The sequence below is a fragment of the Haliaeetus albicilla genome, chromosome 7 (assembly GCF_947461875.1).
Source record: "Haliaeetus albicilla chromosome 7, bHalAlb1.1, whole genome shotgun sequence".
Classification (NCBI taxonomy): Eukaryota; Metazoa; Chordata; class Aves; order Accipitriformes; family Accipitridae; genus Haliaeetus; species Haliaeetus albicilla.
The window spans coordinates 21,830,602-21,842,806 of NC_091489.1; positions in this window are offsets into that span (position 1 = coordinate 21,830,602).

Below are 12,205 nucleotides of genomic sequence, written 5' to 3' on the forward strand. Positions count from 1 at the left end.
GCCCTCTATTTCACAGGGCAGAAAAGGAAATCTAGGCATGTACAGAGCTTTAGGTGCCCATGCATAGGTATCCTCAGGATTTAGGCAGGTAGAGTACTGAAGGAAGAAGGAAATTTACACAGTAGGAGATCTGGAGGCATGAAAGTCCCTAAGTAACTGTAGATGAATTAGGTATGAACTATGTATTATTGGTGATAATTTTTCTATCAAGTCTAGGGAAAAAGTATCTAGATAGAAGGCTACTTCTGTGATTTATAAAAAATTAACATATCACATTACTGCTCTATAAAATTTATATTGTCCAGTGTAGTAAAATCTATAGAAAAGGAGTAAAGTTCCAGAACTTTAACTGGGTTTGGTTAAACCTAAGAACATTTGGATTTATGTAATGTGACCAGATTTTTTAAAAACCTCTCCACTTACTTCTGTATACTTATTCATAGATTTTAGTTATTGAAAACATCCCTAATGAAATGGATTTTTCTCCTAATCGAAAGAGTACGGAAATAACTTCTCCTCTACGGATTATATAGTTCACATAAACAGCATTGGATAAGCTCAACAAGCATCACATTGGATGATGAAAGCATCAGGAAGAGAGTTTCAACCACCCATTGACTTGGGGCACAGATCTAGAAAATACTGTGTATCTTGCTTTTCAGCAGACATGACTCCTGAATTAATTAAAAAATAACTGCATACATGAATATCATGAACTAATTTATGGTCCAGTCATAATCTGGTTTCTGTTTTACGGTGTTTACATGAGTTTCAAAGGGTGTCAGTTGGATTACTAGTGAAAAGGACCACAGCATGGCTTGCTCTGAAAGTCAGGCTTCCTGGCCAGTAGTGCAGTGGTAAATCCCCCAAAGTCAGAGTAGAGCCATATTGGCAGAGGTGTAGTTTGTGATGCTACTGCAAATGCTGTATATAGGCACAAAGGACTTCACTATCTGGTACAAAGAAGGCATCACACAGTTCCAAGGCATTGGAAAAGAAGGGTGAAAAAACATCTTTGCAAATGACTCATATTTGTTTTAGTGATCAGACCATATGCAAAAACATTTGTTTGCTTCATAATAAGACATTTGATTTCAAACCCAGGAAAACTCAGAACAGAAAGGTGAAAAGTTTAGTGTTTTCCCTTACCTGAAAGACGACAAACTTTTATTTTGGCCAATGCTGAGTACTTTTGTCTTCACCCTTATCACTCATAGGCAGGTGGCACGACTTCCCTCTAAAATTCAAACATGTTCAGAGAAAATTTTCAGTCGTAAAAAGCAGCAAGATCAGCATTTCCAAAACTTTATCTTTTTAATACTACTGTTGCTGCTACTTCTCCAAATTAATCCAGCCTTAATTTGTACAAGCAATTTTTTTGTTTATCTGCTTCTTTTCAGCCCATGGATTATTTTGAGAGGCTCCTGGTGTTTAAGACAGTTGAAAAAGAAGACATAAACCAAAAGCAATGTTTTTCTATGCCACAAAGGAAGTTGAAACAACAGAAAAACAAACCAGATGCAATTCTGCATTGAAGGGTTAAAAGCAGTGCCAGAAATCTTAGTATATCAACTGGTGAAATAGAAGTGAAAAAGTATTGCAAGAAAAAAAACCCCAAAACCTTGTTTGTTCAGCTGAGCATCTTATATTCTATGGCCAACAAGTAAGGAGAGGTAGGAAAATAACGATACGGTGGTTTCCAACTCAAAACCTCTTTTTAAACATTTAAAAATTTGTACTGCATCACTGTTTTCCACAGAAAACCACACAGGTAAATGTTTTCTTGAAAAATAGTGGGGACAAGAGTCCACAATGCCTAGATTTTCATTTCAACATACATAAACTCCAAAGAGCTTCATTCTTGCTTTTTCTCTGTTATTTTGCTCCCTTCTATAAAATTTTAGATGCAGAAGGACTTGATTGTTGCCTAAGAAAATCTTTGAGCAAAAGTTGGAATTAGATTGTAGAGTTGATTTTGTAGAATAAAGTGAATTTCAATCTATTTTAATAATTTTACCACTTAAGCATTTTATGATGTTTTTCAGAATTTGAAGATTTCTTTTCTTATTCCATTACATTTTCTGTGAAACAGACATTACTTGAAATGGAACTGAGGCCAACATTTTTCGAAGAAGATTATTTAATCTGTCAAAGGGAATTTTAGCTTTCGCAAGAAGTTAATAATGATTTACTTTGTTATCCTGTTGTATTGAAATGTGGTAGCATGAGCCAGCAGGTATAGGCCTTTAAGATAAAAAGTACATGGAGACGTGCAAATGAAAATTAGTGAAAAATCATTTGATTTGCTCAGCAACTAGTGCTTGCACGTGAATGATGATTTGGCCAGTCAGTTGTATAGCTGTCCACCTATTTTCTTCCTACTCAATCCCTTGCACCACAGCCCATATCACCCCTGTGTTTTGGGATTTCATAGAGTCTGCAAAATTTAAATGGCTTCTCTTCAAACAATCTGTGTACTCCACAAAGTTGTACTTATTTCATCATATGTTATGTTTTTAATATACAGAACTGAACACAAATCGTTCCTCAGTTTTATGTGTTTATCAGAAAGAATGAAAGAAGAGTAAGTGTACAGGGTAAAGCACCATTGCCATGGCTGGTGCCCCTTGCCAGCACTGGGACTACACAGATTGAGTAGCAATCCTAACTCACTGAAGTCTTCAAACATTTCATTATTTTGTTTCATTATTTGAAATTACCCAGCGTAGTGATAAAAGTAGTATAGTCAGATGAAAGAGAAAAACACTCCCAAGCAAAAGGGACAGATTCTCTTGCAAACATACAAGAGTCATAAATTCTCAGCAGATCCAAGATCTCAATCTCTTGCAGACTGCAAGGTTTGAATCTCAATTTTTAATTTTTTTTTTTTTTTTTACCTATCTTGTTTAAATCATCTCAGTGCTATGCTGTCTGAAATGCAAGCCAAAACATAACTTCTTTCCACAGAAGAGAAAGGACATTATTGGGGGTCACAAAATTCCATTTCCTTAGCATCTTAACACAAACACATCCCTAATGACCATCACATACATGTAAAAGAGTCTACAAAATTAAAGCATATGTAGCAATGTACAATCAATAACATTTATGCAATAATAGATCAGTTGCTTTAAAAGAACAGTAATGATTTGCAGTGGTTTTCTATGCAGTTTGAACCTTTAAAGGAATCGTAATTATAAACTTTTTAAAAGAGGAAGTTGAAACTGATATGAATTCATTCAAATGCTAAAGATGTGAATGCTAGGTAAGGTAGGTAAGAGCCATGAAAACAGTGGAAATGTATTGAAGATACATAACAGATAAAATCTTAGTTTGATTGAAGTCGATGGGAGTTCATTCACTTTAATGGATTATACCTGCTATACTTGATGATGACATACTTGTGGAGAATATATTCAGTGTTAACAGCGTAGAGATACTTCAGTCGCGCTAATCTTCACATTTTCTTTACATATATTCAGAATCTTGATAAACAGGCAAAATAGTTACGTAAGACACAAAACATATACATGCTCACCTCCTCTTGTGAAGGGAGACCCATTAAGAACAAATACAGGTTGCTTCAATGTTGTGCCAAGCATTTTGTAAATAACAGAATACAGTAACATTTTGAGACAACTTGCCTTGGCAACATTAACAGAGGACAAACCATTGATTTAATGTCAGCTGCCTTCCTCTTTTTTCATCCTCCATTTCCAAGCATCTCTGATCCACCACATCTTCACAGACCTTAACCAAGACCATAGCCTCCTCCCCCAGCTTTGTAGGCAATAGATGCAGTTGAGTGATGGAAGTCATTATTCCCTTAGCTCCTCAGCCTACCTATCACTTGCCCCCCTTGCACTGATGTGCTTTTTGGAGCTGCTTCGTGTACAATTCAGTTGCTCTTGATGTGACAACAGTGACCTCCAGAAGAAGCATCTCCTCCAGCAATCTGACTTCATCTATTCCGTGCATCAGTACATTACGTTGATTTAAAACTCAGGGTATATAAGAACCCAGGTTACTGGAAATTATGGGGGACTACATATCATATTGCATATAGAAATACTTGTTTTAATGTGCCAATTGTCTTTTGTAGGCACAGATTAGCTTACCTAATGCTTAGATTTTATTTATGTTTAATGCTATCTTATTTATACATGTACTCCAGACTTGCAAACACATGTAAATGATGATTTGAAAAGCTGGTTCCCTTCCTATAAAATGCTACGAATCTCAGGAACCATCTTTTCCATTTTTTCATGTAGAAATGTTATCCATGGATAATTCTGGTAGGACATTGGAAAAGTAAACTCCAATAATTTAAAGGCAGTGTATAGCATTAGATGTAAGAAATAACAAGTATACTTTCTTCTGGACTATATGTGGTGCATTATGCATTCGGTATAAACTTCTGATGACACAGATGTGGTCCCAAACAGGGTAGAATAACAATTACAACAGTAACACACTGATCTGACAATATGAATATTTCTGGTAACTAGCATCAGAGACATTTTTTAGCACAGCAATAATTACAAAGTTACTGTGGCATCCAGACACTGAACTACATTAAAGATAGGACATAGCTACCAGGGCCCCTTAGATTTTGGAGTAAAGGGCTCATCTTTAGAGTGATTTAGGCTGAATTTTTAATGGCATCAAACAGGACCTCAATTAATTCTCCTTGTTACTGCGTGTAACCCACCGTCCTCCTGCACACACACTTTTGTTTTATGAGCAGAGTTCTTTCCCTGTGATGTCTGCAGCTCAAGCCCACAAAACAGGCACTTGGTGTCCCTGCTTTGCACTCTTAAAATATGGAATCCCCTTCCCAGATGCTTGCAGTGCCGAGGTACGTACAGTGTAGCTCTCTGATTTCTGTCTTTCACGGTCCTTTTGTCTGAATTTCATTTTCAGAGTCACAAGGTTTGCTAAACCCATGGAAATACGTTTTTCTAACTATTATCCAGGAGTAACTATTAGGAATCACTGTCAAGCCAAGCTAGGGGATTGAAACAGTCTCCCAAAGGTCAGTAAATACATGTTAAAATACTAGCTAAATAAAGACCATTAGAAGTAATTTCTGTTCTATGCAATTGTCAGGTATGGCTACATATCCTGTGCTTCTACAGTTTGGTTTGCATCTGAAACTCCAGGTTATTGTGTAGCAAAAAGAAAACACAGAATCAAAGTGCTAGGAATTGCAGCTGTCATGCTTAAAGAACCCCAGCCACTCGCACTGAAGTGTAATTGCCCTGTATCTAAGATATTTTTCTAAGTGATATTTTTCTGTAATGACTGAGATCACTCAGTACCATGAAACAAACCAATCTCTAATAAGGGCAAACCTGACATAAATGGAAACTACCAAAGAACAAAAATGAGCACAAAAGAGGGAAAATTTTACCAACAAGCATTAAGGAAAAGAGAGACATATTTTCACATGGTCCTAATCTTTCCAGTGTGCTTAACTTTAAATCCTAGAGGCAAAATGCCTCACCCATGAGATACATAAACAGGCTAAACATGACCCAGATTACGGGCAAAAGCAAGCACATTGCCTGCACTGACACACGGAAGGAGATGAGCTCAATGATGCTCAGGGATTAACTCAGCTACACAGTGAGGATCAGGAGAGATTTGATAGCCGATGCCTTGTTAAAACAACAGCAGCATTACAGACCGTTCTCACACACTGAGGTGTCCAGTTGTCTGTTCATGATTGTAAAACACAGTTTGGTCTAATCAGTCTGGCTGATCTCTTAACATGAACAGTGATTTTTATTTCTGAAGTCCCAATTTAGACTTCCCTACCTACACACAAAATCCTCTCTGGACTGCAGCTCTGTATACTCACAAACACACAAAAACATACATCCATGTATTTCTCATTCTTGTTCAAAATGTCAGTTTTTACCATTGTAAAATCCAAGTGATCTTTACATATTCCAAAGAGAGGCACAGATGAAAGTACCTACTCCTTTTTGCATTGGATAGTCATCCTGTGGAAGCATTGTTTTGTGAAAATCTCCTTGTTTATTTTTCAGTCAGCTACACCATCCCATGCCTGGAATTTCAAGGTCAGAGGACAGCAGGATAATTTCTTACAAAGTTAGCACACATTTAAAGTGAATTAGTTCAAAATTAAACTTCCTTTAAAAATATTTAACATTGACTGAAGGAGCAATTCTTTAAAGCAAGACACTATTATACTTTGTATGATGTGTCTTTATCTGCACCTTTTGTTTTCACTGCTGTCTTGCTTAGATTCATTTGTAATTACCAGATAGACATTGATAGAGGGAATAAGCAATTGCAAATATTATTCAAACTAGTATTAAGGAATAGAAGCAGTACTGGATGAAACACTGATATTAAAGAAGACAGCTGAAGATTGGGTCAGTATAAAAGCCAGGAATTCTGACTCAGGGCGTTACATTTTAGTCACAACATGAAGCTAAACCAGGCAGTTTATTATTTGTTGGGACTGAAAAGTTATGAGAAAGATTTTCCACTGTGACTGGGTACAGAAGCACTAGAAGTCTCCTGAGAAACCATCTTCTGCCCAAATAATGAAAAGCCCAAGACACTTGCCTTGCTGAACTTGGATACAGCATTATAAGAAATGAGCATGTGTCCAAGAAACAATGCTGAATTCTGAGGTTTGCTGCATGTCACTCATCTCTACCCCAGTAAAGAGCTATAGGGGCTAAAGAACTTGTCCAGGGTTTGCCGCCATCCCTGTATCAGAAGTTGTGCTCATGTATTGAACTTTTTAGTTGCATTGCGTACAATGAGTCTCTTACGTAGTTGCCGTTCTGGGAAAATAAAAGTGTCTTTGCTTATTGTAGTAAATGGACAAAGGAGAAGTGCAATAAGATCAAGCAGTAGGCAGAGGAAGCAAGATCTGGCTTGTACATTGGATTCAGCCTAGGACTTGAATTTGTCCATTACATGACTACAGGAATGTCCCACCTTTTTGGCTCACCATGCCGCTTTTCCCCTACTCCTACCAGATGTATCTATTCATACCACTGCATGGTTCTCTTTCTTTGCATGCTATGGTGCTTTCCCAGGCTTCCCACACATTTGGTGGGACACCAGTTATGGGATGCCAAGCTATCAGGGGCCTCCTGATTACACTTGTCTGCATCACTTTGTAATTGCCTTTCCACCTTCAGATCCAGAGCTCTATAGGAAATGGATTTGGGTGGAAAGGAATTCTTGGACAAATGGCAAAGTATGATGGGAAGAAGTAGACAGTCAGGTCTCCCTGATCTCTGTATAGATCAGAAATTAGAGCTGTCCTCTGCTGTATGAAATACAAATAGTTCTTGGAGGTCTCTCAAGAACCAGAGGCAAGGTTTCCAAATCCAATTAGCCAAACATGGTGCTTGCTGTCTCCTTCTCCAACAGAGACATAATGTTTTCTGGTTCTCCCTGACTCCAAGTCTAGAGAAGAGAGGAATTTACAAGTCTCCACAGTTCAGAAAGGGAATGCTGTGATGTGTTCTAGGCCATTTCAACACAGACAGATTCAGACTGCCCACAATGGTTTTGTCCATGTTTTGTGCTGCTGCTGAGCCAGTTTAGACATGAGAATCACAGAAATGCATGCAGGTAGACAAGATCTATATGCAACACCTGAAGTGGGACTTTATGACTTACCATAATAAGTCATAAAGCCACTTAGATCTTTGTGCAGCACCATATAGCTGCTTATAGAGCAAGTCACTGCTGTTCTCAATGATGGCACTAGCTGCAGGAGCTGCTGTCTTCCAGAGAGGCAGGATTCAGCTGGGGAATCAGTGACTCTTTTGAAGTTCTTGCAGACAATGCATCCACATTGCTGTAGACAACTGCTTTCCAGAAGGAGCTGTTGGACCCAGCAATAACTACACCCAGCATGTACTAGTAACGGCAAAAGGCTGGAACTGAGTTATAATTTTTTGTCTATATCATACTAAAATACTGAAAAATAGTTTTAAAGCAAAAGTATGTCCCATTAGCACTACCAACAACATGAAACTGTTTGCTGTCTCAGAAAGAGGGTCACACATTTTACTTGTGTTTGCTCAGCACCTATCACTATAAAATCCTGGTCCATGACTCACAAAACACCACCACTAACAAGCAGAAATTTCTTCTTGCACTTCCCTACTGCATTCTCTTATTGCACTATGAGCTTTCTCAGGGGATGAAGATTTCTTCAACAATTAGTAGTTAGAAAGCATTTGGAAGTGTAATAGACATGCACATTCAACACTTTGTTAATTCTTTTGCCATTGAACATTTTACTGAATATACCTATTATGTAAAGCAGAGGTGCTCATGAAATTAAGTGGCTGCAAGGCGCAGAGGAATTCCCTATACATCAGCTCAAGAAAAGTGTGAACCACTTTGATCATTAGACACACTTCACTTTGGCTTGTGTGCTCAGTTCAGCTGAGTCACTTCCATTAGGTCAACTGTAAGTTTATTCAGGACCGTTGCAGAAAGCTACTGATTTATTAGGAAATATGTACAAGCATTACTCGGGAAGAGAGGAAGTATTTAAGCTTTTGCTAGTATAACACATGTTTTATAAATCTGAAACTCACTAAAGTGGGTATTGCTCTGGAAAAATAGAACAGGATGACGATAATTACTAAAGACACTCATTACAGTAATCAAGAGTGGCAGAGGTCATGCAAATGAACATCATTCAGAGAACAGGATATGAGACACTCTGACTTCTCTGGACGGAGGGCAGGGAAAGAGATGGGCAAAAACATTAAAGGGCAGTGCAAAGGAAGGAAACATGAGACAGAGTGAAAAGAAGGCAAGTCCATATCATTTACGTCAAAACTACCTTAAATAAGAGCAGCCAGGAAGATATTTCAGACTTTTTCCATTTCAGTGGTACTGAAATAATTTATGTATGAAATTTGTAAAGAATCTTACAATCATTTGGTTTTAGAGTAAGCCACAGATGTTTGAGATCAAACACATAGGACTTGATCATGAACAAGTTGACAGAATAGGAAACTGATGGGAACAAAATGAACTGAACAGATCTGATTTTGTCACTACAAATACTCTCTGAATGGATATGCACATTATATCTCTCAGCCCTTCCAGGGACTTTGCATCAGTCTGGCTATAAATGAGTGTGCTCAGCAGTTAGAGGGATTGTCCCTGACATGCTCAAACAAAACCTCAGTCCTTTTCCTAGGCTCAAAGGGAATCCTTTTCTTTTCCAGTTCTCCCAAACAGGCCTGATGGTCTCTCTCCTTCTGTAGCTCCTCAGCAGTTTCTGATCAGCAGAGCACAGCAGAAACTCAGTACAGTGCTGAGCCTGACATACCAACGTTCTCCCCAACTCATACGCTACTGCATCTGGATGGAAATTTCCAGAGGCCAGGGAAGGCCTCTGCCTAGAAACTTCCGGCAGGAGTGGATATGTATTTGGATACACCCTGAAAACAGTATTCACTACATTCACATGTACCAATGATTTATTGCTGACATATGTATTAAAGAAACTTCCTTGAAGTTTTCTTCATGGAATTCTGTTTCCTTCCCTGAGCTGCAAGAGCAAAATCAGAGGTGTGTCGGCAATGTCATGATTTAACAATTTAACAGGCAATTTCTCAAGCATGAAGTCATAAACATGGTTTTTATTTCACTTATTCAATTCAGTTCAGTCTCAGGAAAATAAAAAGCAGGAGGTTTGGTGGGGGTTTTTTTGTTGTTTTGTTTTGGTGTTTTTTTTTTTTCCCCCCAGTTAGAGTTTTGTTAGAAGACATTTCTTCCGGCTGAATTCTACACTGTAAATGAGGCTTAAACAACAGTTATTTTCTTTAATGTTACTCTGTAAAGATTTGACTGATTGATCCAGCCTTCCTCTTAGCTAAGTGACAAGTGAAGGAAATCAGTGTCATCCTTTATAAAGAGCCAAAGGCTGTCACACCAACCAATGTTTTGTTAGATGTAAAGCTAGAGCCATTGAAATTACATGCAGAAGTTAGGCAAAGAGTGTGCGTAGGAGTTATCATGATGTCCTAATAATCCCTCAGTGTAAGAACATGTCTTGGGGAACTACCGGCTCAGAAATAGAGAGAATATGCATGTGCACAGAAATGGCTATATTCTTACTGTCTTCAATGGGAGCACCAAGATCTCAGAGAGAGGTCAGTTCCTGCTGGTTTTCTTGTGGCAATGCTAATTCCTTTTACCTGTGTGCGCCCAACAAATTTTTAGATTATCTCTACCATTCTGCATACTAGTGCTTACTGCACTGCTTACCACATGTTCCTTTTTCCTTGTAACTCATCAACAGACCATCCTTGGGGAAAAGCTCATAAAAAAAAACCAGTGTACAAATTCAGCCCTGAATATAGTTCAGCTCTGAATCAGATGAGAAAAGCTACTACTGTGCAATTGATCAGTCATGTATACTTTAAAGATTGAATATTTCACCTGAATTCTGCTCTGCTTATCCATAAATACACATTAAAATAAAGTGGTGATAAAACATCTACAGAAATTCATGTTCCAATGCTCTGTTTCAATTGATTCTCAAGATACACTATTCCCTTAAAACACCAAAAGTTAGTAATTTGTTAGTATTGTTTTCCACAACAGGAAACATCTGATTTGCTGTAATTAGGCAAGGCAGCAATACATGCCATCACTTAGCAAGCTGAACAGCAATTGACTTTCATGATCATTTGCCAATCTTCAGGCATTAATAGGAAGCCAACATAGTTTCTTTTGACATAATCTCTATACAGTAAATAGGGCACTTGTACAAATTTGATGGTCTTCATTAAAGCTTGTAGAGCAAGAGAAAAGGAAAAGATGGTGCAATGTAATGGAGTGTAGCCTTGGGACATTGTATTCTGTGATAGTAGAGAGTTGCCAGGGGAAACTGCAAGATGCAGATTCAAACATGTTTTGTAAGGCAAAACACACACACAGTGGAATGGTGTCCTTTCTCTCTCCCTTTTCTATGCGTGACTGCAATATGTTCATGGAGCTCGTATCGAGTGCTCATATTACGCTTTCTGTACTGTTAAGTCTTGAAAGACTGTCCAGTTTTAAAGCAAGTGTTGTGTGAACGCTTAGCAGAAGTTTGTTAGTACCAAGCTACTGCATGGTTTGCCTGACAGCGGCTTAATTTTCAAATGCAATGCACCCAGCTTCATGTGTGCCATGACTCACACTTGGCAGCCTCTAGACAGAGCAAGAAGAGGACTACAGTCAATCAACCTTCCTTCCTGTTGTTGTTTTTTTCTTTTTTTTTTAAACACTGATTAGATCAGCTGTTTTTCTCCAAGAAATGCAATCAAATTTCTGAGATGGCCTTGCTAATTAATATACAACCTAAACTCAATTTTTTTAAAAAATTTTTTTTTTTTTACTGTGTACTACACTAAAGGTAGGATTTTCAAGCTAACTAGAAACAGATCTATTTTCACTGTGCTTTGTACCCAAATACAGTACCTTTCTAAACAAAAGTACATATCACATGTCAGGAATGCAACTGAAAGCTCTAAGTAGATCAATCAACAACGTCAGATAATAACCACAGCTTTTCTTTCTATCCCTTCCTTATGACATCTGACTAGACTTAATAATTGCACATGTGCAAAGCACATTCCTCCCTTGCACAGGCAACCAAACCAGAGAGCACAGGGTGATCTTCCCATGCCCCTCGTAATACCTATATCTCTGTCAGCCATCATGGCTGTTAGAGACATTGCATAGTTAGCATGAAACATGCTTTCTGTGAGCATCCTGAGTAGTCATTTTCAAGAGAGCAGCAATGAAGCAGAAAGACTATAGCTGAGAATTTAAATCACATTTATTTAAAATGAGGAAGCAGAAAGCTTGCTGCCTTTGCATATAACACTCTGTGAACATAATGCCATACATATCACGCACTGGGCAGGACAGACTGGCATTGCCTAAGTGCTGGCTAATAGTTAACACGTGTAACTAAGCCAACCACTCACTAAAACCTCTGGGGGGAAAAAAAAAAAAAAAAGAAAAAATTCCCACCCACTCCCCTCAAGGCAAAGTGAATAAATCCTTCCATTTATATCTAATGCACTGGCTGCCCCAACATATAGCAATCACCCCTGGATTGCCAAAACCAAGTCTAGAGTTTTTTATACAATTGTTAATAATGTAGTGTTGCATTTGTGAATATCCC